We start from the raw sequence: 25002 nt of genomic DNA, 5'->3' as shown, positions 1-25002 counted from the left end.
TTAAGCAACGTCGGGAATGGTCAGTACTTGGATGGGTGACCGTTTTTTTTTTGCTTTTTTTTTGTTTTTTTTTGCATTATGGTACGGAACCCTCCGTGCGCGAGTCCGACTCGCACTTGCCCGGTTTTATTAAATGATGTAGGTTAGATTAAGTATTGTTTGATAAATGTAAGTGACATGTCAGGATAAAATAAATTAAGAATCTACAATTAATACCTTTATATGTTAGATCTGATGTCTCATCACTTAGTCCCGACGACGACGCAGTACACAATTTCAAAACTTCTCAGATGTTAAAGTGCCATAGTTGGCAAGGAGCTTTTGAGCGTTCATTAAAGTTGTAGAGGCTTCGTGTTTGTGATATAAGCCTAAGTTTAAGCGATGGGAGGCATTGATGTCATTTAGGGGTTGTTCCGCTAAGTGGTATGATGTGTGTAAGGTAAAGAAGATACAAAATAAAATGTACTTTATGTCAGCGCCTAAGTGCTTTGGAAGCTTACGTATTATACCTTGTAGTATGTATCTTTAGGTAACATAAAAGTAAACAAACAATTTGTAAATTTTCGGGTAGTCATAACATTTACGTTTACCGACCAATTACAAAACCCCCTGGTTCAGTCACTGAACGACATGACTTTATCCTACAGTATTTGATCGTGTAATGTTTTCATCTACCCTCAACTGGCTTAACGAGCCATTTGAGGGTAGATTTTGTTTACTTTTATTTAAATGCCTAAAGATACAGAGTGAAGATGTTTCCTTCAATCTTTTATTTTATCATAGCGGTGGTGAGTCGTGTTTAAAAGCGCTGGTGGCCTAGCGGTAAGAGCGTGCGACTTGAAATCCGGAGGTCGCTGGTTCAAAACCAATGAGTTTCTCGGAACATATGTACGATATATCATTTGATATTTCCATGTCTTTTCGGTGAAGGGAAACATCGTGAGGAAACCGGAATAATCCCAATGCCTAGTTTACCCTCTGGGTTGGACGGTCAGATCCCAGTAGTTTTCTTAAAAACTAGCCTACGCCAATTCTTGGGATAAGTTGCCAAGCGGACCTCAGGCTCCCGTGAGCCGTGGCAAAAATGCGCGACGGAGATGATGATGTTTGTTGTTGGTGGTGAGTCGGGTTTGATTCAGGATATTTCCCCTAGTTTTCTCATGCGTTCCAACATGATTTTCAGGGATTAGAACCCCGAACCTCCGCCTTCGAAGGCAGGATAACTGCCAACTGTGCTACGAAGGCCATTTTAGGTAGGTACGGAAAATGAGCCAAAATCTGGTTATTTTCCCTAATTTCCCACCCAGCGTCCACAAAATGCTTTTCTAATACCCAATCTCGCATGCCCCCAAATGGGGCTCCAGACGTCCATCATTTGAGCGTTAGGGCATAGTAGCAACAAGAAAGTAGGTTACTCGAGAAACACTTTATTGCCGGTTAGTAATTGAGTAACAAATGTCTGACTTTGCCACGTACTAAAAAGGAAAAGTCGAGGAGGTGGAAAAATGTGAATATGGATATCCATATTCACATTTTTTTTTTAAATTATATAATTTCAAAGTATTCATATTCATATTCATATCTCTTTATTGCGGTAACTATAATATATATAGCAGTGACATTACTAAAAAGTGTCTTGTCCTTGTTGTTATTTTTTTTAATTATTTCTGGTAAAACTAAGAAGCCGATATTTGGCGTGATAACGTTTGATAAACTTAAGCAGGCCACTGACGAGCCTTCCAAATGGACGCCGTTACAATGGATTCATCCAAATGGACGGCATCCTAATATTAAACATTGTACGTTTTTAACATCCACGGACCGAGTTTGGATTGCAGCCACGCTATTTGAACTGTTGGAAGGCTCGTCAGTGACCACCTTTAGCTTTAAATTCAACGGTATATAAAGCAAATTTCTGATGCGGCGGGATCACGCCTTCAACATTCTAATAAGTATGTAAGTGCGAAAGTGTCAGGCATAGTGATAGGCGATAAATATGCAACCTTACTGCCAGCACAGGTTATTAAGCTAGCTGCCATACTCATCACGCCCACGACTAAGTAGAGTTCTTTGTGGAATCCCTCAGTAAGACTCCTGTACTCCATATCTATGGTGTCTTTGAAGCGTCTACTTTTCTTTTTACACTATGTACTAGGGCGGTCCCTAGACGAGACTAATGGCCACGCTATGAGTTAAATTGTAGCAGACGAGGTGGATGGGTTTGTAACCAGGTTAGTAGGCATTTTGCAGTGCCTTAGGCTCAAAGATGCTATCAGTATAAGACGACAGGATGCTATTAAGTAGGCACTAGGCATTAACTACCAATATTTTATAAGTCATAGTCATAAGTACTAACAAAAATGATCTCAGTTGGTCCTTAAATAAATGATAATTAAATTAAATGAAATTAAACAAACTCAATGTTCAACTCAATTATTTTATTGCATTTCATATTTACAAAAGATTAGAACTTAATTAATGCTATGTACTTTCACTTAGGGCCCCTTGCACTATCCCACTAACTCGGGGTTAAGTGGTTTAACCTCTAACCCAGAGTCAAATTTTACTCTAGGTTTAACCGGTTAACCCCGGGTTAGTAAAACGGCGTCAGTGTCGCTTAGGCCCACTTGCACCATTCCACTAACCCGGGATTAACCGGTTAAACCTGGCGTTACCACGGTTACCAGTACAATTTGATACTAGGTTAACGGTTTAATTACTTAATCCCGGGTTAGTGGAATGGTGCAAGTGGGCCTTAGTGACTTAGGCGCTATAAGACCTAGGATGATATATTATAGGCATTCATCATCCTCTTCAATTTCTTTATACCTATTTTATGTAATATGAAACCTCTACGGCCGTAGAAGAAATAGTTAATTGTCTTGTCATTCATATCAATGTCATTCGAATAAAATAACGTAAACATTACATGTGTTATTTATTACAATATAATATTGAATACATAAATTTTAATCATTTTTTTGGCTGGATCGACTCGCCCAGATACTTATTGTGGCGCCGAATCGCAAACTGTCCAACACGTAGTACAGGATTACCCCCTCAGAGCGTACCCTGGGAACCCAGAAAACATGTTCTCCCTAACTTCTGACGCAGCTCTATGGCTGAAAACCTTTTATTCATTTATGACATACCTAACACTAAAATCTCGCGTTTTGCACACATAATTAAGATAAGATAAGATAAGATAAGATAAGATAATATTTATTCATTAAAACTTATGCTAATTTGATTTATACAATGGTAATTATACAATTTATACTTAAATACTAGTAATTCATGGATTCAGGTTAAGATAGGTACAGATCAATTTAACAATATTAATACCGATACAAATGTGTATTTTCTAAACTCTAATGGAAATTTGAACAATACCTAAACTAAGTAAACATTTACTTGTATCTTAGGTATGCACGTTTTGTAGGTCAGTGTATAAGTGGGGAAGTGCTTACCAAACAAGATGATTATTTATTTATAATAACAATAAACTATATGACTATGACTATATTCTACTCTTTAGAACGTTAAGTGGTGACATACTTAATTAATGTCATTAACGGGTCTAACGCGATAAAATTTCATTCTTTCACCTTTTTTCCGACGTTCCAGCCAGGTTGTAGGCCAAGAAATAAGAAGTTATAGAGGGAAATGCTAGGAACACAATTTTTGACTCCGTAACTTTGTTTGGACTAGTTAGGAGGTGAACATATCAAAAGTCCCCGGCCGTAGCCCCGGTGCTGGGGGGGAGAGGGGGGAAAGAAGGTCTCATTTTTCGGTGTTTCACTAATATCTTGGAAACTTTGCGTCTTAGCGACATGACTACTGAGACAAACCAAAAGCTGATAAAATTTGTTACAAGTTTTATTCAGTCAAAATTTTCGATATCTTGAATAGTTTTTGAGATATCCGCTCTTGAAAGTTTATTTAGGGCTTTCAATTTTATCTTGATATCTACATTAGTGAAGCTGCTAGGCCGTGTTTGGTATCATTTTCGTATAAATCGGGGGTGCTGAATTCATTTTTGGTATCACATTGACACCATTCCTAAGAAAAAACATATAAACTTTAAACAAATAACTTTTTTTTTATTCCTCTTCACGCTTAAACCGCTCAACCGATTTAATTGTAATTTGCTATACAGATATTTCGAGTCCCAAGACAGGACATAAGATACTTTTTATCTCAATAATCATCCTTTAAAGTTGTGAAATGGAGTATGGGGGGAATTCAACTTCGTCAACGAAACTGAATTCCTGAGGTTAATACTGCTTAAGGTAAGGTTTGAAGTCATGTTAGGTATCATTTTCATCTAAATCACAGATGCATACCATCCTAAATTTCACCTAAACCGGTTCAGCGGTTATTGACTCCCCATACAAACTTCCACCCCACTTTTCACATCCTTAAAAGATGCTTTTGGTTATAAAAATTATCCTATGTCCTGTGTCGAGACTGAAACTATTTCTAAACTATGTATCTATGGCTGAAAACCTTTTATTCATTTATGACATACCTAACACTAAAATCTCGCGTTTTGCACACATAATTAAGATAAGATAAGATAAGATAAGATAAGATAATATTTATTCATTAAAACTTATGCTAATTTGATTTATACAATGGTAAAAGCTGATAAAATTTGTTACAAGTTTTATTCAGTCAAAATTTTCGATATCTTGAATAGTTTTTGAGATATCCGCTCTTGAAAGTTTATTTAGGGCTTTCAATTTTATCTTGATATCTACATTAGTGAAGCTGCTAGGCCGTGTTTGGTATCATTTTCGTATAAATCGGGGGTGCTGAATTCATTTTTGGTATCACATTGACACCATTCCTAAGAAAAAACATATAAACTTTAAACAAATAACTTTTTTTTTTTATTCCTCTTCACGCTTAAACCGCTCAACCGATTTAATTGTAATTTGCTATACAGATATTTCGAGTCCCAAGACAGGACATAAGATACTTTTTATCTCAATAGTCATCCTTTAAAGTTGTGAAATGGAGTATGGGGGGAATTCAACTTCGTCAACGAAACTGAATTCCTGAGGTTAATACTGCTTAAGGTAAGGTTTGAAGTCATGTTAGGTATCATTTTCATCTAAATCACAGATGCATACCATCCTAAATTTCACCTAAACCGGTTCAGCGGTTATTGACTCCCCATACAAACTTCCACCCCACTTTTCACATCCTTAAAAGATGCTTTTGGTTATAAAAATTATCCTATGTCCTGTGTCGAGACTGAAACTATTTCTATACCAAATTTCAACGAAATTGGTTCAGCGGTTTAAGCGTGAAGAGGGATTTAAAAAAATATATTTTTTTTAATTTTGGTTTTACTTCGGAATAGTGTCAATGTGATACCATAAATGAATTCGGCACCCCCGATTTATACGAAAATGATACCAAACATGGCCTAACAGCATCACTGATGTAGATATCAAGATAAAATTAAAATCCCTAAATAAACTTTCAAGAGCGAGTATCTCAAAAACTATTCAAGATATCGAAAAACTTGACTAGATAAAACTTGTAACTAATTTTATGAGCTTTCGGTTTGTCTTAGTAGTCATGTCGCTAAGATGCAAAGTTTCCAAATTATCAATGAAAAACCGAAAAATTCGACCTTCTTACCCCTCTCTACCCCGCAGCACCGGGGCTACAGCCGGGGACTTTTGATATGTTCACCTCCAAACTAGTCTAAACAAAGTTACGGAGTCAAAAATTGTGTTCCTAGCATTTCCCTCTACAACGTTTTTTGAGCATTCATTTCCTGACCTATTGGACTAGTTGTGGTCATGCAAAAAGGAGAAATAATAAAATTTAATCGCGCTGGACCCGTTAGTTACATTAATTTTGTGACATACCCTGATGTAATTTCGATTGAAAATTTTAGCGATTTTTACATAGGTACATAATTATTACAATGTTCTAATTATAGTTTACAATAAAATATAAACATAGTTTCCTTATATAACACCTGAATTGCTTACCGTCAGGCGATTCGTTCCCTCGTTTGCCTCCTGTCTATCTTAAAAAAGATAGACAGGAGCGGACACACTGTTTTATCCGCTACTAATTATACTCACTATTAAAATGGTACCAAATATTGTAACGTGAAATGCCTGCTTGATACAATAGTGGTCTCTTGTTAGCAACCTAGTTGGTTGCGATATGCTATACCTACAGCCGTAGAGACTGACAAGCATGCTACTAGCACAGTCATATAGAACCGGCTCAAAAACCTGTACTTTGCGCCATGAGCAGTTGCCGGCCGACAACAAACGGAGGAATATGGAAAGCGGAGCGTGAATCTCGCGACCTAAACGCGTAAGCGCCATGAATTTCACAACGCTTGTGACGTTTTGGTCGCGTGGTAGAGGGTTAGTTGCGATTGCGACAATTTCATTGTTCGGTATGGCTTCTCTATTACTATAGAACCTACACCCACCCTCTCCCTCCACCTCTACCACTACCTCTACCCCTATTCGAACCTCTATTACTGTTACTGTTGTGCATCTAAAGACCTCGTTTGTAAAATTCCACTTCCTCCTTCCTCGTTGCACAACGACGGGATCCTATCTCGTCGCATAATAATTGATTGTCATAGTGTAATGTTACGCATAAAACTCTTTTCGCATATTTTTTCTCCAGCTGAAACAGAAAGTATTTTCGAAAATATTTTGAAGAGTTTGAGTAGAATAAAAATTACAACACAAACCTAACCTAACCTACCCTAGGTTAGGTTAGGTTTGTGTTGTAATTTTTCAGTGATGTTAAAATTTTCAGCACAATAAAAATTATGCGAAATGAGTTTTATGCGTAACATTACATTAGGACAATCAATTATTATGCGACCCAATATGGACCCCACAACGACTTATACGAAATTTGAAGTTCTATCTTAAAATAAAAAGTGTTTGGGGTATGTACTTACAAATGAAAACTTTTATTTAAACTTTTTATGAATGTAAATTTTCAAAATCGCTTTTGATTTCTTATATATTAGCCTAATTTGACACTTAACAATATGTATCATAAAACTTATTCTAAAATAGCAGTGTGTCCCAATCTGTCGTATGTTACCTACACCACGTCAGCGCTGTTTATTTGACAGCAAATGCACGTAATTTGACAGTTTACCTAAATTAACTCCAGGGGAACATGACGTATAAATTACAGCCGAGGGAAAGCTTTATGAAATGTATCTTAAAGGTTAATGGCGTTATACATAGACGCAATACAAGCCTGAATTAGCTATGAATATTTTGTTTTTGTTTTGTTTTGTTTTGTTGCGGGAGTCCGCTGGATGCGGGTGGCGCAAGACCGGTCATTGTGGCACTCTTTGGGGGAGGCCTATGTCCAGCAGTGGACGTCCTCTGGCTGATATGATGATGATGATGATGATTTTTTTTATGTCATTTTGACTTAAATATTTGTGAGAAAGGGATATAATATAATCGAACGAGCGAGCGAAGCGAAGCGAAGTTCTTACATTCGACTTGGATCACGCGGCTGGCTAGCGGCACGTCCCGGCATTTCGATGTTTTTAAGCTGAACTATCAGAAGATAGTTTGATACTCAAGAACTTAAGTAAATTTGTTCTAATTTCTCTATGTCTTTTATTTAATTTATAGTTCACAAAAAACTATCATTAAAAAAAATTACACAAAAAAAAACATTTCTCTATGTAGGTAAGTATCTAAAAAAATTAAAATGTTTATGTATGTGTTTATTTTGCCCCGTTCAACAAAGTTTTGTGACAAAAAATGGTTTCTGAGACACAGCATATCTACATACGCAAAAAAACCGCGAGGAAAAGCTACCTCCCAACTTCCAAATATCCCGAACAACCGACACATAACTCAGTAACATCGTAAAATTAGTACCAAATCCAGTTAGTCAGGAGCAAACATAATAAATCACAATACGAACATAATATTTATACATTAAGTACTACAATGTTACAAGTGCCAAACAAATTAAAGGCACATATATCTTTCTCCCTAGAGTGCTATAAATTGAATACTCAATTTCCTAGCCTCATATCTTGCTATTCTGATCACAGTAATTTGAGTTCTATGTCAGTCAGTCTTAAGTTGGTTTTGGTATAGCTAAGCTATTGAGAGATAAGAGGTTGTGAGAATTATAATCTGCAGCAATTCAAGTGTGGCGATCGAATAAGGGTGATATACAATTTTGCGAGTTAACGTAGGTATGTATTTATATATACGAAGTTACAAAAGACGTAGAGTTAGAACTTTAACTATATGTCTTTGTTTTCACGTAATTTGTTCCCTGTCTGGATTTTTTAGGGTTCCGTACCCAAAGGGTAAAACGGGACCCTATTACTAAGACTTCGCTGTCCGTCCGTCCGTCCGTCCATCCGTCTGTCCGTCTGTCTGTCACCAGGCTGTATCTCACGAACCGTGATAGCTAGACATTTGAAATTTTCACAGATGATGAATTCTGTTGCTGCTATAACAACAAATACTAAAAACAGAATAAAATAAAGATTTAAATGGGGCTCCCATACAACAAACGTGATTTTTGACCAAAGTTAAGCAACGTCGGGAGTGGTCAGTACTTGGATGGGTGACCGTTTATTTTATTTTGCTTTTTTTTTGTTTTTTTTTGCATTATGGTACGGAACCCTTCGTGCGCGAGTCCGACTCGCACTTGCCCGGTTTTTTTTAGTTAGGAGACAAACGAGCAGATGTCTGAGTATGAGCAAAACAGTTGAATAGTAGCGGGGCAGAGGGGCATCGGTGTCTTTGAATCGGTTAAGATTTCCCATCACTAAATTGCGGCTGTGACGTCACAGTAGGTGGTAAAAAGTCGGCATGCTTGGTTTCAATACAAATCGTGATATTTGCTTCATCTAGGGTATATTTAAGTCTGTGTGGTACATATAGTTAAGTGAAAAAGTCCATGATATAAACCATGTATCAATTAGATATAACTGTCATACTAGGTAAAGTCAACATTAAAAGTAGATGTTCAGCCTACGTGTCAAAAATACCCACTGATAATCTTTAGATTTTCAAAACTGCTCAAAATTCAAAATTAAATTCTCTTAGCAGTACTCAGTAAAATAATACGTAGTAGTAACGTAATTACCAATTAATTTAATTTACTGAGAACATAGATACACTTTGTCTCAAGATTTGTCAATTTTCTATCAAGATTTGTCTCAAATCGAGTCAAATATATATCCGAACGCAAAGACGCAATCCGGGAATTGGGTCGGACCCAATTGCCTGTGGTTTATGATGCTCAAATTGGTTTTGACCAACGCCGGGGCCAATCAGACCTTCCGAATACAATTTGGAATACATTACCGTGTATAAATCAAGCGTCACCGGTAGATTCCGCATGAGTGCACGGGTTTCAGAGGTTTTCAGGTTGTGGCATGATTATTGTGCGAGTGCGGAGTCGAGTTGTCCAGTGACCAGTTTATTGTATTCATGGTAGTATTCTTCGCTTGTAGTGCGGACCTCGAAGATGGCGGCACGATGTTGACGTCTTTCGGAAAGATTGGCCTAATATTGCCATAGAAAGAGAGGAAGGCCTTTGCCCAGCAGTGGGACACAACGCGCTAACCAATAAATAATAATAAAATAATGATAGTATTAGTTAATGAACCTGTTTGATGAGGTCTTGATGCTATCAACTACTTACTCGTATATTAAGTGTTTATTACCCTCGATCTTTTTACAACCAATTTGCACCTGAAAAACCGAATCCGAGTCGCGGACTAGGAATTGCAATGTATGTTGTATAGTCATTTATTCAAATACAAAATATATACAATGGTATTACTACACGATATTAATAACTAGCTTAAATGTAGAATGGGCCCTTGAGGCATTGTACCAAGGATGCTGGCGGCATTTCCTCGCTGTATCGCTATGTTGATTGCGTTGTGCGAGGTAGCCGCCAGCTCTTCTGTCACCAGTTACGTCAGCCAGACGCTACGCGATTTCTGCGAACGAGACCGAAGAAGATGGTATAAAATTGTATTCTCTACCGAGGCTTTATTACGTTTTATAATTTCGGCGCTTTCCGATGCTCCGCCCGCTTTTATATTTAGTCCGTTGGAGATGGGTGCCAGTGTGTCTACTCAGTTAGCATCCCACACTAATATCCGTCCCAAGCTCCAAGGAACTAAGGACTCTCCAAGAAGTTTGATCCCTTCACACGAAAAGGAGAAGGACACTCCATCGGGCCTCTTGCCATTATCCCAAGTTTAAAATAATTGCGATTAATATTGGTTCACTCAAAAGCAATAGCAATGATAACAGCTCCAAGATTATCAATTAGAGGAAAAGGTCGAGTTGTATATATTATTATATAACCGAGTGTGAAAAGGGTATTGAGAGGTTAACGATGGGGTTGGGGCAATATATCATAGCAATCACCACAGAAATGTAATGCAAATAGGTGTGTTTTCAATTCAGCCATACAGAGGGCCTAGGGGGGCTCTGTCACACTTGTGAATTCGTACGTAAGTGTGAGGTACTACGTCCTTAGGTACTGCAGACTTTTCTTGGTCTAACTCTAGTTTCCATGGTTTACCTTTATTTTGCCGTCAATTTTTCTGCAGATTTTCGTTTCACAGAAAATGTTTCAAGTAATTTCAAATCGCAAAATAATCTTTACATAGAATATTTACTTTAAATAATTTTAGTTCGGATTAGTTACGTTTCACCAAAAATTTAAAACATTAGTTTTGTTTCAAGAACAATTTGTTCATGTAATCTCATTTCACAGAATCATCGATCTGTAGCAAAAGTCACTTCTTATAAATACAGTTCACCAAAATTTAATATACAGAATAGTCATTTAGTCGAATATTATTTACTTAGTCGTTAATTTAACGCAATCTGCTTCTCTGGAAGGAATTCGTTTTTAGAGGTTGCCGGTCTACTCGTAACCTAACCCACTTTTCTGGCAACAGTTCCTTTTCTTGGGGGTCGCAGTTCTAACCTAACCTAACCCACTTTTCGGGCAACAGTTCGTTTTCTTAAGCGTCGCAGTTCTAACCTAACCTAACCCACTTTTCTGGCAACAGTTCGTTTTCTTGGGGGTCGCAGTTCTAACCTAACCTAACCCACTTTTCTGGCAACAGTTCGTTTCCTTGGGGGTCGCAGTTCTAACCTAACCTAACCCACTTTTCTGGCAACAGTGCGTTTTCTTGGGGGTCGCAATTCTAACCTAACCTAACCCACTTTTCTGGCAACAGTTCGTTTTCTTGGGGGTCGCAGTTCTAACCTAACCTAACCCACTTTTCTGGCAACAGTTCGTTTCCTTGGGGGTCGCAGTTCTAACCTAACCTAACCCACTTTTCTGGCAACAGTTCGTTTTCTTGGGGGTCGCAGTTCTAACCTAACCTAACCCACTTTTCTGGCAACAGTTCGTTTTCTTGGGGGTCGCAGTTCTAACCTAACCTAACCCACTTTTCCAGCAAGGGTTCGTTTTCTTAGAGGTTGCAGCTCTAAAGTAACCTAAACTCCTTTTTTAGCAATTTCAATGAATACTAAGAGTATAGGAAAGGTAATTTTAATTTCAATGAATACTAAGAGTATAGGAAAGGTAATTTTGTAAAATAATAATCGTTGAAATTAATATTCTGTGAACTGTAGTGTCGCACAAATAATATTCAATGAATAATAATTCTAGAGTCAGTCTTTTATTTTATTTAAAAATCTTTGAATAAATATTCTGAAGTTTAATCAAGTTACAAGATATGTTTCTTTGAAATGAATAATCGAAGAAACAGAATTAATTGTAATAAAAATCTGCGATTCGATTATTCTATGAATAATTTTCTGTATAACAAAATTCTGCAAAAAATTTGGCGGTAAAATAAGGGTACACCAGTTTCCATAGCAGTCGTCGAGTGTGTGGCCGCGCAACGCCGTATTAGGTACTTAATCTGCTCTTACATGGATGGATCACCTATAAAAAAATCTAATCACGAGTGGATTTCAATATCCCGTGATGGAAATAAAACGTTGCATAAACTATCCATGTAGGTTATACCTATAACAGCACTGTTATTCAATAAAATTATGTTTGCTGAAAATATTTGCGACGTTCCCCGGGAAATGTACCTTATGGCGGTCGGCGCTTACGTCTCGTAACACCGCATTAGTATTGGAACGTCGTTAATAATAGCGTAAGTGCCAACCGCCATGAGGTACATTTTCCCGTGGAACGTCACATTTAATAAAGTGTAGATAACATTGCTGCTATCTAGCGAGATACTTGACCGAGGTTTATTTTAATTGGCCGCACGTATTGTAGTATCTGTAGTCAACATATCAATACATAATTTTTAGGAAATTTTTTACATTATAGGGTACAGTTATAAGATTTATTGTAGGTTCCTTAGGTATTTAGAGACCTACCTAAAGATACAGAATAGGTTTAGCGCTGGTGGCTTCGCGGTAAGAGTGTGCGACTTTCAAAGCTCGCCGGTTCAAATCCCGGCTCGTACAAATGAGTTTTTCGAAACTTATCTACAAAATATCATTTGATATTTACCTTGCGCTTTCCGTTAAAGGAAAACATCGTGAGGAAACCGGAGTAATCTCGATAAAAGGCCTAGTTTACCCTCTGGGTTGGATGGCAGGTCAGATGGCACTCACTTTCGTAAAAAACTAGTGCCTACGCCAATTCTTGGGATTAGTTGTCAAGCGGAGCCGAGGCTCCCATTAGTCGTGGCATAAATGCCGTGATAACGCGAGGAAGAAGAAGAGGCTTAATAAGTGGGTAACCGGAACAAAATAACTTTAGAGTTTTTGTATGAGAACAGTATATCTGTTGTGGGTATTTCACAATCTGCTTTAAGCCACTCTGTGTATAGGTTCGATTCCCGACGTTATTTGCTTGTTTCACACGCGGATAGTCTCTTATTACGTGTCGAATAATGCTATCGCTATTGCTTTGGCTGCCATACCACTGGGAAGACAATGAGAGGAGACATGTAGGATCTCAGCTCATTTCAGTGAAAAAGCGTAAGATTGCAAGATAGAATTAGGAACAGTGTGATAAGGGAAAAGTGTGGACTGAATGTAGATGTAGTGACTAAAATTGAGAAAGGTATGTTGAGATGGTTTGGACACGTGGAAAGAATGAGTGAAAGAAGGCTAACAAAGAAAGTGTATAAGGGAGAAGTGGAAGTGGGAGTTGGAAGGGGTAGACTTCGGCGGACTTTCTCTGATTAGATCAGGGAAATCCTGAAGAAAGGCCAGGTCAAGAGCACCCTAAACCGGCGAGCGTGTATGAGGAATGTTATGAAAGTGAAAAAAGCGAATGAGGTATATCAGGATCGTAGCAAGTGGAAATCTGTGGTATCTGCCTAGCCCTCCGGGAAATAGGCGTGATTATATGTTATGTATGTAGGTAGCTATGCAAAAATCGTACGTAACTTTACGTAATCGTAAGGCATACGTAAACTCAGCAAAAATGTTTGTTTTTAAACAATGTACAACGCAAGATCACAGCCTTTTAATTTATTAAAGGTGTGCGTTACATGTTACTTTCGAAAATTTCTTCGGTTTCTAAGGATCATGTCATCAGATCCTCGAGTGATGACCATAGCTTGGTTTTCGGTGGTAAAAAAGTATCAGTGTTAATTTTCTAATAAATGTCAACCCAATTGTTATTGATATCGATAGCAAGCAATTACTAAATCCTTAAAACAAATGTCTCATCCTTGAAGTAAGCACTACCTTTTAATCAAAAGCGTATATTTTTTATCTAAATATTTGCAAGTTTCTTTAATTTTATCCAATTGCAAAACTGTAAATATCTAATATGTGACCTTGACTTAAGTCACCCTGAAGATAACAAGGTTACAACAAGTAGACTAGGTAATAAACTTAGTTTGTAATACAATAAAAAATATTAAAACATTTAAAAAATTACGTAACGATACTGTCTTATGTTATATTATTATTTTATCTACGTCGACAGCAAGTTTCACGAAACTTATCCTTTCACTTTTTTACCATCAAACCAAATTGCATAACACAAACCCTGGTATTCATGCAGACTTTCATATCTGTTCAAAGAAATCATAATCATCCTAATCTGTCATGCCATATTCAGCTAATTGAGGTGTTAATAAAAAAAACTCCCGACGGATTAAGATTCTTCATCAAAATTTTGGAACTCAAATAAAAGTAAGCTTAATTCATCACTGTCTTAATAATGAATAAAGAGTACAGGCGTTACTTTGCGGAAATCCATATTAATTCATACCAAAATATTGCTTTGCTAATCTGCGAAAAGAACATCTCCATCTCTCTCTATCATCTCTCTATCTTTCTCATCATCTACTACCTTTTCGCGGATTAGAAAAGTTATATTTTGGTTTTAATTCATCACTGTTTTATAAAAATATAATACCGGGTGTGGCCTGTAATATGAGCAAAAAGTTTTACTGTAGGCTGTACTCTTCATACTGATCAACATTTGTTCAGCGACTTTTGAAAATAACTTGTAGTTTGTTTTTAAAGGACGCAATGTATTGCGAATTTTGTTATGTTTAAGGCTTGACAAGCAACGTCAGTCACAATGATATGGCGTGGCGATGGCGTCCATTGAAGATAATATTTATTTTGTATGAAAAATAGGGAGTCTAAATACTTCATAATTTTTGAAAGTTATTGAACAAAAGTGTCACCGTTTGAGGAGTACAATCTATGTTTTAATTATTTGCTCATATTACAGGCCACACCCGGTATATCCAAAGCGACAGCGAAAAGAATGCAATTTACCTTACAACAACTCAACCAAAATGCGGACATTTTAGTACCAACGAATTCCACAACGTGCAATACCTTTCTGGAAATGGATTTTTTTCAGCCCTCGTGGAATTGAAAGAGCGGCCATGTTTTTTTGCCAGCGTGTTGGGACAATTTTATGTGCGGAATCGGAAGTATTTTATGAATACCTCAAATATTTGGATTGGCTTGTTTTATGTAATTTAATTTAGATGCATATTGCAAAAATAAAATAAAATATTTTTTTTATGAAAACGAGTACTTTTGATGAATTTTACGTAAAATTGGTTAAGTAATATGTATATCACAATCTTACACAATTCGACCTAGTAATAGTGTAAAATAAATTATACTGTACGTGCGTCAAATCGATCTCGCAGACATAAGTCCGGAATTTTGTTAATATAGCATTGGCAATACCTGCGGCGGTATTATCATGGTCGCGCATTTTTATCACTTGTCATGTTATGCGCCACTTTCGCACTTACATACTTATTAGAACGTGACACATGATGACAAATGATAAAAAAACCGGGCAAGTGCGAGTCGGACTCGCGCACGAAGGGTTCCATACAATAATGCAAAAAAGGCAAAAAAAAACGGTCACCCATCCAAGTACTGACCCCGCCCGACGTTGCTTAACTTCGGTCAAAAATCACGTTTGTTGTTGTTGTTTGTTGAAATACATCATCTGTGAAAATTTCAACTGTCTAGCTATCACGGTTCGTGAGATACAGCCTGGTGACGGACGGACGGACGGACAGCAGAGTCTTAGTAATAGGGTCCCGTTATACCCTTTGGGCACGGGCCCCTAAAAACTGACTATCTTAGCCCTACAGCAGCGGTATCATGGTCGCGTTTTATCACCTGTCATGTCATGCGTCACTTTCGCACTTACATACTTGTTAGAACGTGACGTATGATGACAGACGATAAAACGGCCATCAACCTACCGGGCACAAAATCTGTCTGCGGATATATCTCTGGCAGAGAAATTGGGACAAAAAAGCAATTAAAATTATTAAAAAAATCATAAATTGTAAATTGAGATGGTTTTAAAACTATAGCCATTAAAACTAAGATTATCAAATCCGTTACGAAACTAAAACTAATTAACTCAATATTACAAGCAGGCGTTCAATTTCAATAGTAGGTAAGTATCTATACTTTTATTGAATTAGCCAACAAATTACCTATAAAGACAATGATCGATTAAAATACCTTTGAGACCTTCTAAATGACATAGTAGGGGTCCACTACATACTCGTAACATACAGTCTGCCGTATTCGAACTTCAAGATATTCACAAGAGACGACACGTACTATAGTTCGTTTTTTTTAGCATTAGAAAGAACTTGGAAGAAGGTAAGCGATTTTGGCATGTCTTTTAATTGAAAAACGCTTATTAAAAATCAGTAACTATCATTTATGAAAGCAGAAGAATATACATGATCGTATTAGATTCATAATTGTTACATATTTGCCGCAACTTATTTTACAAATGTGTTTTTCAATTAAAAGACACATCAAGATTGTTTACCTTATTTCTAATGCTAAAAAAAACGAACTATAGATCCATTCTAGATACGTTATAGTTTAGATATCAACTAGTTCTCTTTTGCAGCGCAATTCGGGCAACCAATGTCACTCTTAAGTTAGATAGAGTAAGATGTCTATTAGATGTGACGGCATTTAAAATAAGTTTTGGGTTAGGATATATTGTTCATTTTGATTTTTATTGAATAACGATATTACGTTGTGTTTGAAATCTTAAATGCACATGCATACAAAAAATACTACAAAAAATAACATCATAGCCACCAATTAAAATAATTAATAATACTTCGTCAAATAAAACAACAAATCAACAAATTTAGTAGGTTTCCAAAATAAACTCATTTTCATAAACTTTACTCAAAGCACATATTACTAGCACTAAAATAATATAAGTGCTAGCAAGTGTTTACACTTGACCTTGACCGTACAAATATACAAAGTGTTCAGCTAAGTTCTGGTCATTTTCATTTCCTCTCGTGCCCCGCGTAGATTGCTTTACTCGGTTAAGTAGATTAGGCGAATAAAGCGGGATTTCTGATGCGGTCAAGCTACCAGGACTTGTCGATTCGAATGCGGCATTTTTAGGATTCCGTACCTCGAAAGGAAAAACTGATCACTTTGTTCTCCGCACAAGTTTAGATACCAATTTGTGACGTCCCACGGATAAAGGTACCTTATGATGGTTGGCGCTTACGCTATTATTAACGCCGCTCCAATATTACTGCGGCGCTATGCGGTGTAAGCGCCAGCCGCCATAAGGTACCTTTTTCCGTGGAACGTCACATTTTATTGTTGACTATTGAACCTGCGGACCATAGTTTGTAGTGCTGCGATGTCATGGTTCCATTTTTATCGCCTGTCACTGAACGTGGCAAGTATGGTGACAAGCGATAAAAATGCTCGACCGCTGCAAGCCTATTATGGATCGCTTTATCCACATTTATCCACGTGATAAAACAACTGTCACTTTTTAACTCTGCGGGATAGAAAGAGACGGACACCGTTTTATCACGCTGTCACGTAGACAAATACGACCATCATATCCGTACTGGATTACTTATACTGGGTGTGGCCTGTAATACGAGCAAAAAATTTAACTGTAGGCTATTATAAGTATATAATAATAAATAATAATAAACCACAAGGTACTCCTCATACTGACCGACATTTGTTCAGCAACTTTTAAAAAAACTTGTGGTTTGATTTTTAATAAACTTAACTTTAAAGTTTATTCTAAGACGCAATGTATTGCGAATTTTGTTATGTTCTTATGTTTAAGCGTGACAAGCAACGTTAATCACAACGATATGGCGAGGCGATGGCGTCCATTGAAGATAATATTTTGTATGAAAAATAGGGACTCTAATTACTTCATAATTTTTAAAAGTTGTTGAACAAAAGTGTTATCGTTTGAGGAGTACAATCTACGTTTTAATTATTTGCTCATGTTACAGGCCACACCCGGTATTTGGGTGGTTCTACGGTATTTAGTAACACAAACGGGTCTGCCGCCGCCGATATAATTTCAGCTGAGTTGCACCAGCTGTGGTCACGGAGAGACTGACGTCCAATGGGTTGCTGCAGAAAATGTCCACGTAGATGTAAATAAAACACCACTAAACTACCCGAAATTAGTTTATAAAAACACAACAACAATGAAATTATATCGCGGTAGACCCGTTTGTGTTACTAAATATGTATACCTACACACAAACGCGAGAGTTTAAAGGGTTCTACGATACCACAGAATAAATAATAGTACTAGGTACAGAAGACTCACTCTCTAAAAAACGCGTCTATCACGATCAGCACAGATATGGCCGCTAGGTGGCGACAGCACCACGCGCGGCTTATGGCAAACCCCAAAATTGGGGTCGAACGGATGTACTTTTTCAGCTACCTGTAGCAAAGCGACGAAATCGCGGAGTGAGCCACGCCTGACGATAGGTACTTAAATTTTTCCCGTAAAAATATACCGCATCTCACTTTGAAACATCAACAAATCAATCCCGTGGATTTCAAGGGTAGACTCCCTTGTTATCTCCGGGGGCCCGTTTCGTCCTACTGAAGTAGGTGACGTTTGATACGCTCCCATTTTATTATCCGGGTGACGACGTTCTTTACTTGTTTTTGTAGGGTTCCAACGTTGTCAGTGGATCTTTGCAGTGCTTTAGGGCCCGATTCGGATTTTGAAATAGACATCTACTAGATATCTTTTAGACGTCACCAAGATACGAAAACGATATGTTTAAGATCTAACCTGTCAAATTTGACATTTATGCGATTCTGATGGAGATACTCTTGAACTTGAACGATTTCCACAAGATATGACTTCACAGAGATCCAATTCACATCTAATAGATATCTAACACTATCTGACGTAAAAGTGACACTGGTTGCCCGAATTGAGCTGCAAAAGAAAACTAGTTGAAATCTAAACTATAACGTATCTAGAATGGATCTAGTACGTGTCGTCTCTTGTGAATATCGTGAAGTTCGAATACGGCAGTTACATTTTATTGTCATATTCGCGATTATTCACTTAAGCGGTGCGATTCGGGAATGGGAATGAATTAGAGATTCACTAGATATGAAATAGTAGAGATATGTGACGTTCCACGGCAAAATGTACCTTATGGCGGCTGGCGCTTACGCTATTATTAACGCCGCTCCAATATTCAGCCGGGGCAATGATACCTTTTGCCGTGGAACGACACATATCTTTACTATTTCATAGCTAGTGCATCTCTAATTCATTTCCGGAATCGCGCCTGTTGTCAGTGGATCTTCGCAGTGCTTTACATATTACGAGCTTCTGCCCGCGACTTCATTTTTGAGAAATGATACTGCCGTATTCGAACTTTAAGATATTCACAAGAGACGACACGTACTAGATCCATTCTAGATACGTTATAGTTTAGATATCAACTTGTTCTCTTTTGCAGCGCAATTCGGGCAACCAATGTCACTTTTACGTTAGATAGAATAAGATATCTATTAGATATGAATTAGATGTCTAAGTCATATTCTGTGGAAATCGTTCAAGAGTATCTCCAGAATCGCACAAATGTCAAATTTGACAGGTTAGATCTTAAATATATCGTTAACGTATAATTTTAGTTACGTCACTAACTCTACTAATGCTCTACAGTTAACACAAAATTAGCATCTGATCGAATGTGAAATGTTGCCAGGTGCGTGGTTCACTGGTGTGCGTACACAATTTGCGTGGAATGATGATTATTATAATTACTTAATAAAAACCGGGCAAGTGCGAGTCGGACTCGCGCACGATGGGTTCCGTACCATAATGCAAAATAGGCAAAAAAAAAACGGTCACCCATCCAAGTACTGACCTCGCCCGACGTTGCTTAACTTCGGTCAAAAATCACGTTTGTTGTATGGGAGCCCCCACTTAAAACTTATTCTGTTTTTAGTATTTGTTATTATGGCGGCAACAGAAATACATCATCTGTGAAAATTTCAACTGTCTAGCTATCACGGTTCGTGAGATACAGCCTGGTGACAGACGGACGGACGGACAGCAGTCTTAGTAATAGGGTCCCGTTTTACCCTTTGGGTACGGAACCCTAAAAACTATCCTATGTCCTTTCTTGAGGCCCAAACTATCTATACCAAATATTGTTTAAATCAGATCAACGGTTTAAGCTTGAAGAGGTAACAGACAGAACTACTTACGCATTTTATAATATTAGAAAGAAAATGGAAATTCACCATTTTTAGGGTCCCGTACCCAAAGGGTAAAAACGGGACCATATTACTAAGACTCCGCTGTCCGTCTGCCTATCACCCGGCTCACGGTGGGCTGAAAATCGGCCTCCATAGAAATAGAAACCGAAGTCTTAAATTTGAACTTTTTTTTATTGGAATAGCTTTTGTTAGGTTTTATTATGTCCCAAAATTAATCTTAGCTAATTTGGTTGGAAAAATAATAAATTATAATTTTTTTTCAAAATCTTTGTATGGCGCGTATCAGAAAAAACGAGTTTTCTCCGAAAATAAAAAGTTAACCGTAATATCCTGACAGATGATTTTAAAACCAATTATTCTTGATTTTTCCACATAATTAGAATTTTCCTACGGGGTGCACTTTTTTTTTTTAAAATCGATATATATTTTTTATTTTTATTATTTTATTTTTTTATTTTAATACGGTTATACTCGTTATTTTGACTACAAAAAATGAATTTGAGTTTGATCGAACCAATAACTTACGCGTAGTGAATTTTTGTTCTAAGCAAATGTATGGAGCGTACGAGTAAAACGGATTTTTTTTCAAAAATTAAAGGTATACCGTAATATCCTTGCAGATGATTTAAGTACCAATTATTAATGATATTTTGACATAACGCGAACTTTTCTACCGTATGCACTTATTTAACAAAAAATAAAAAACTTATTTTTTCATGCTGAAATAACTTTTTCTCATTGTTTTAATCAAATAAATAATAAACATACAAGAGTTACAAGTAGAAAATTGAAAATAAAACCATTACATCCTTTACATTATTACCCTTGTATCCTCTTTATTACATTATCTTTGTACTTAATGAAACAATATTTAACAAATTTGTCATATTGACAACTGATGAGTCTAAAATTAATGATCGTTAATAAGGTCCGGTTACAATCATTAGTAGATACTACGAATTTACTTAATTAAATAAATATCAGTAACATTATCAATAATTGGTTTACATAAAAACAGAAATAAGTATATGTAATGCTATGCTAATTAAAAGTATTCTAATGCTAATATTGGAATCCTGAAAGTTTAGTTTTCCTGGTCGCTTACTTCCGAATCCGTGTCCATTTCAGAATCAGGGTACACATTTGAGGTTTCTGTCACTTCTTCTTCTTGAGGTTCCAGAAAAATGAATAATTCTAAAGTTTCAGGGAAGAAAGCCTGTTTCTTTTTTCCACTTATTGTTGGCCTCATTGAAGAAAGGACAGGATCGGAAGACAAAAGTAACATATTAAAAACATCCCTGTTCGAATGCAATGTTATCTCACACGAAAAATCCGTTACAGTAACAGATTGCGTTGGTGGATAACAATCTAATTTAGCCTTCTGTACCTTATAATACGATGGGTATAAATTTGAAGCACCCTCTCTGATGGCTGTCTCTCGTAAAGTTATGTATTGCCATTTACTTAACTTCAAAGAAATCAGTAGACCTAATGCCTTCTCTGCTGTAAGTGACGCGGTAGAACCAGGCTTCTTGATGATTGCAGTGAATTTCTGGACTGCTTCTGGGTTCTTTAACATATATTTTATCAATGATGCAATTTCACCCCGACCATCTTCTTTTAAAAGCTTTACAGCTGAAAACACCACTTCGTCTGTGTTTTCAACGCTTAGATCGCTGCATCTGTTTTTTTTCTGCTTCGTTCCGAGGTCTTCGAATGGTTTACGTTTCAATCGCGTCATGGTTCCAGTTGATGATGTGCTTAGTGTATGAGGAATGAGATCACTGCTGGTTGATGCGTGGGCTAACTGAAGATCCAACTGAAGATAAAAGCAACTTGGCCAGTCAATATTTGCTTCTAACCAAGATCCATACATTGTTCTAAATTTTTCTGTGTTCCGTTGGCTTTTCTTCCATCTGTCAGTAGCAGCTCTTGTCAATCTTCGGCAAAATTCTTTCAAGGTGTCACGATCTTCTTCTGATAGGTTAAGGTTTGATTTAGTTAGCACTATTTCAAACAAAGCTTCGTGATTTAAACTAGATCCTTGAGATTTTAGGATAACAAACAAGTCCAAGTTCGTAATAAGACTGTCCATGGTTTATGGTCGTGTAAGTTAGCGGTTAAGAAGCTCAAGATGAACTAAAATATAAAATGTACCCCTTACCTATTTATTGCTAGTACTAATGAACACCACCATTCTACGAGTATATCATTGCTATTATAATTAGTTTTACGTCTAATTATAAGCATAATGATTAAAACCTTAATGATTAAACTGCATTCATAATATCTACTAACGATTGTAACCGGACCTCATTAATGATCATTAATTTTAGACTCATAAGTTGTCAATGTGTCATTTGTTAAATACTGTTTCATTAAGTACAAAGATAATGTAATAAAGAGGATACAATGGTAATAATGTAAAGGATGTAATGGTTTTATTTTCAATTTTCTACTTGTAACTCTTGTATGTTTATTATTTATTTGATTAAAACAATGAGAAAAAGCTATTTCAGCATGAAAAAATAAGTTTTTTTATTTTTTATTAAATAAGTGCACACGGTAGAAAGGTTCGCGTTATGTCAAAATATCATTAATAATTGGTACTTAAATCATCTGCAAGGATATTACGGTATACCTTTAATTTTTGAAAAAAAATCCGTTTTACTCGTACGCTCCATACATTTGCTTAGAACAAAAATTCACTACGCGTAAGTTATTGGTTCGATCAAACTCAAATTCATTTTTTGTAGTCAAAATAACGAGTATAACCGTATTAAAATAATAAATAAAATAATAAAAATAAAAAATATATATCGATTTAAAAAAAAAAAGTGCACCCCGTAGGAAAATTCTAATTATGTGGAAAAATCAAGAATAATTGGTTTTAAAATCATCTGTCAGGATATTACGGTTAACTTTTTATTTTCGGAGAAAACTCGTTTTTTCTGATACGCGCCATACAAAGATTTTGAAAAAAAAATTATAATTAATTATTTTTCCAACCAAATTAGCTAAGATTAATTTTGGGACATAATAAAACCTAACAAAAGCTATTCCAATAAAAAAAAGTTCAAATTTAAGACTTCGGTTTCTATTTCTATGGAGGCCGATTTTCAGCCCACCGTGCGGCTGTATCTCATGAACCGTGATAGCTATTCAGACAGTTGACATTTTCACAGATGATGTAATCGTATTTCTGTTGCCGCAATGTCAACATATACTAAAACCAAAATAAAATAATTATTTAAGTGGGGCTTCCATACAACAAACGTGTTTTTTTGCCGTTTTTTGCGCAATGCTACGAAACCCTTCGTGAGCGAGTCCGACTCACACTTGGCCGGTTTTTTTCTTATTTCTTAGATACTTATAGATTGTTAAAAGCTACTTTCACTTTAATTTACGTGTTGTATATCAATTTGTGACGTTCCACGGCAAAAGGTACCTTATGGCGGCTGGCGCTTACGTCGCATAGCGCCGCAGTAATATTGGAGCAGCGTTAATAATAGCGTAAGCGCCAACCATCATAAGGTACCTTTACCCGTGGGACGTCATATTAAGACTTGTTTCATCAACCTTTGGTTGAATACTTTACACACAAAGCGTATTAACCCTAAGAACAGAATAAAAACAATAATTATCATATTTCCCAAAGCTTAAGTCAAGAGGCGGCATTGGCCACAACTTCCGGCCGCTCATTTCCGCCGGACACGGAAACCGGCTTCCGGCGACTTCTAAGATCTGGTTTAGAGAAATCTTGGCTTTGTGAAGATTTTCTTTTTCGTTTTTTCAGGTGGAGAAATATTTTTAAGGTTTGGCTTGGAAATGTTTTCTTTATTTCATGTGAAAGTAATTGCTTTTTAGGGTTCCGTATCTCAAAAGGAAAAAACGGAACCCTTATAGGATCACTCGTGCGTCTGTCTGTCTGTCCGTCTATCACAGCCTATTTTCTCGGAAACTACTAGACCAATGAAGTTGAGGTACACATATGTAAATTAGTGACCCAAAGATGGACATATTTTTTTTATAATTATAAAATACATATAGGTTCGAAGTTATTTAAGAATATAACCGAAAAATTACCATCCCCCCCCCTTTATCTCCGAAACTACTGGGTCTAAAATTTTGAAAAAAATACACATACTAGTTCTTTACCTATAGATGACAGGAAAACCTATTAGAAATGTACAGTCAAGCGTGAGTCGGACTTATGTACGGAACCCTAGAAACGCGAGTCTGACTCGCACTTGGCCGGTTTTTTTTAATTTATTAATGTTTTTTTATCAAAGAAAATCTAGACCTAGAATAACTGACCGAAAATAAACATTTATTTAACATTAAGTATTACCCAAACACAAATTGTATGAATTAAATAAAATGAAACTAAAGGCGAAACAGAGTGGCAACACCAGAAATATTAAATATTAAATAGAAGTAAATTAAATCACCGTCATCTTCCTCGCGTTGTCCCGGAATTTTTTTGCTCATCGGAGCCTGGCAACTAATCCCAAGAATTGGCGTAGGCACTGGTTTTTACGAAAGCGACTGCCATCTGACCTCCCAACCCAGAGGGTAAACTAGGCGTTATTGGAATTAGTCCGATTTCCTCACGATGTTAGCAGAAAATTAAATACTTACATATCTGCTACTTATGTATCCGGAAACACAAAAAATAACAAATATCTATAGTTATAAATGGTTTTATTGCCTTTGTATTTGTCCACCAAGATGAATGATGCACTTTTGCAAATGTTGAAACGACTTTTCATAGCACTTTTTCCATTCTGATCTTGGTATACAAGACGTGCATTTTGTAGGCAAGAACGGCTCTTTCGCGACTTTTTCTTTTTTTTTTGAACCAAATGTTCATGTAATATCTTACAAATGCTCGTCATACTATTGCCATGAGATGCCT

The 25002-nt window shown here is 36.6% G+C and overlaps 1 long non-coding RNA gene across 1 annotated transcript; it reads right to left on the bottom strand.

Annotated features, from left to right (window-relative positions):
• Positions 1 to 20499: 20499 nt before the first annotated feature.
• LOC134675036 (uncharacterized) lies at positions 20500 to 23214 on the bottom strand. Its single transcript, XR_010099679.1, has 2 exons — positions 22784 to 23214; positions 20500 to 20893 (listed from the first exon to the last, which is right to left on the bottom strand). It is a non-coding gene; the product is annotated as an uncharacterized LOC134675036 (long non-coding RNA).
• Between the last annotated feature and the right edge of the window lie 1788 nt (positions 23215 to 25002).

The sequence above is a fragment of the Cydia fagiglandana genome, chromosome 21 (assembly GCF_963556715.1).
Source record: "Cydia fagiglandana chromosome 21, ilCydFagi1.1, whole genome shotgun sequence".
NCBI classification, from domain to species: domain Eukaryota; kingdom Metazoa; phylum Arthropoda; class Insecta; order Lepidoptera; family Tortricidae; genus Cydia; species Cydia fagiglandana.
Note: the sequence above shows the minus strand (reverse complement) of the source record. Positions and strands in the feature narration are given on the sequence as shown.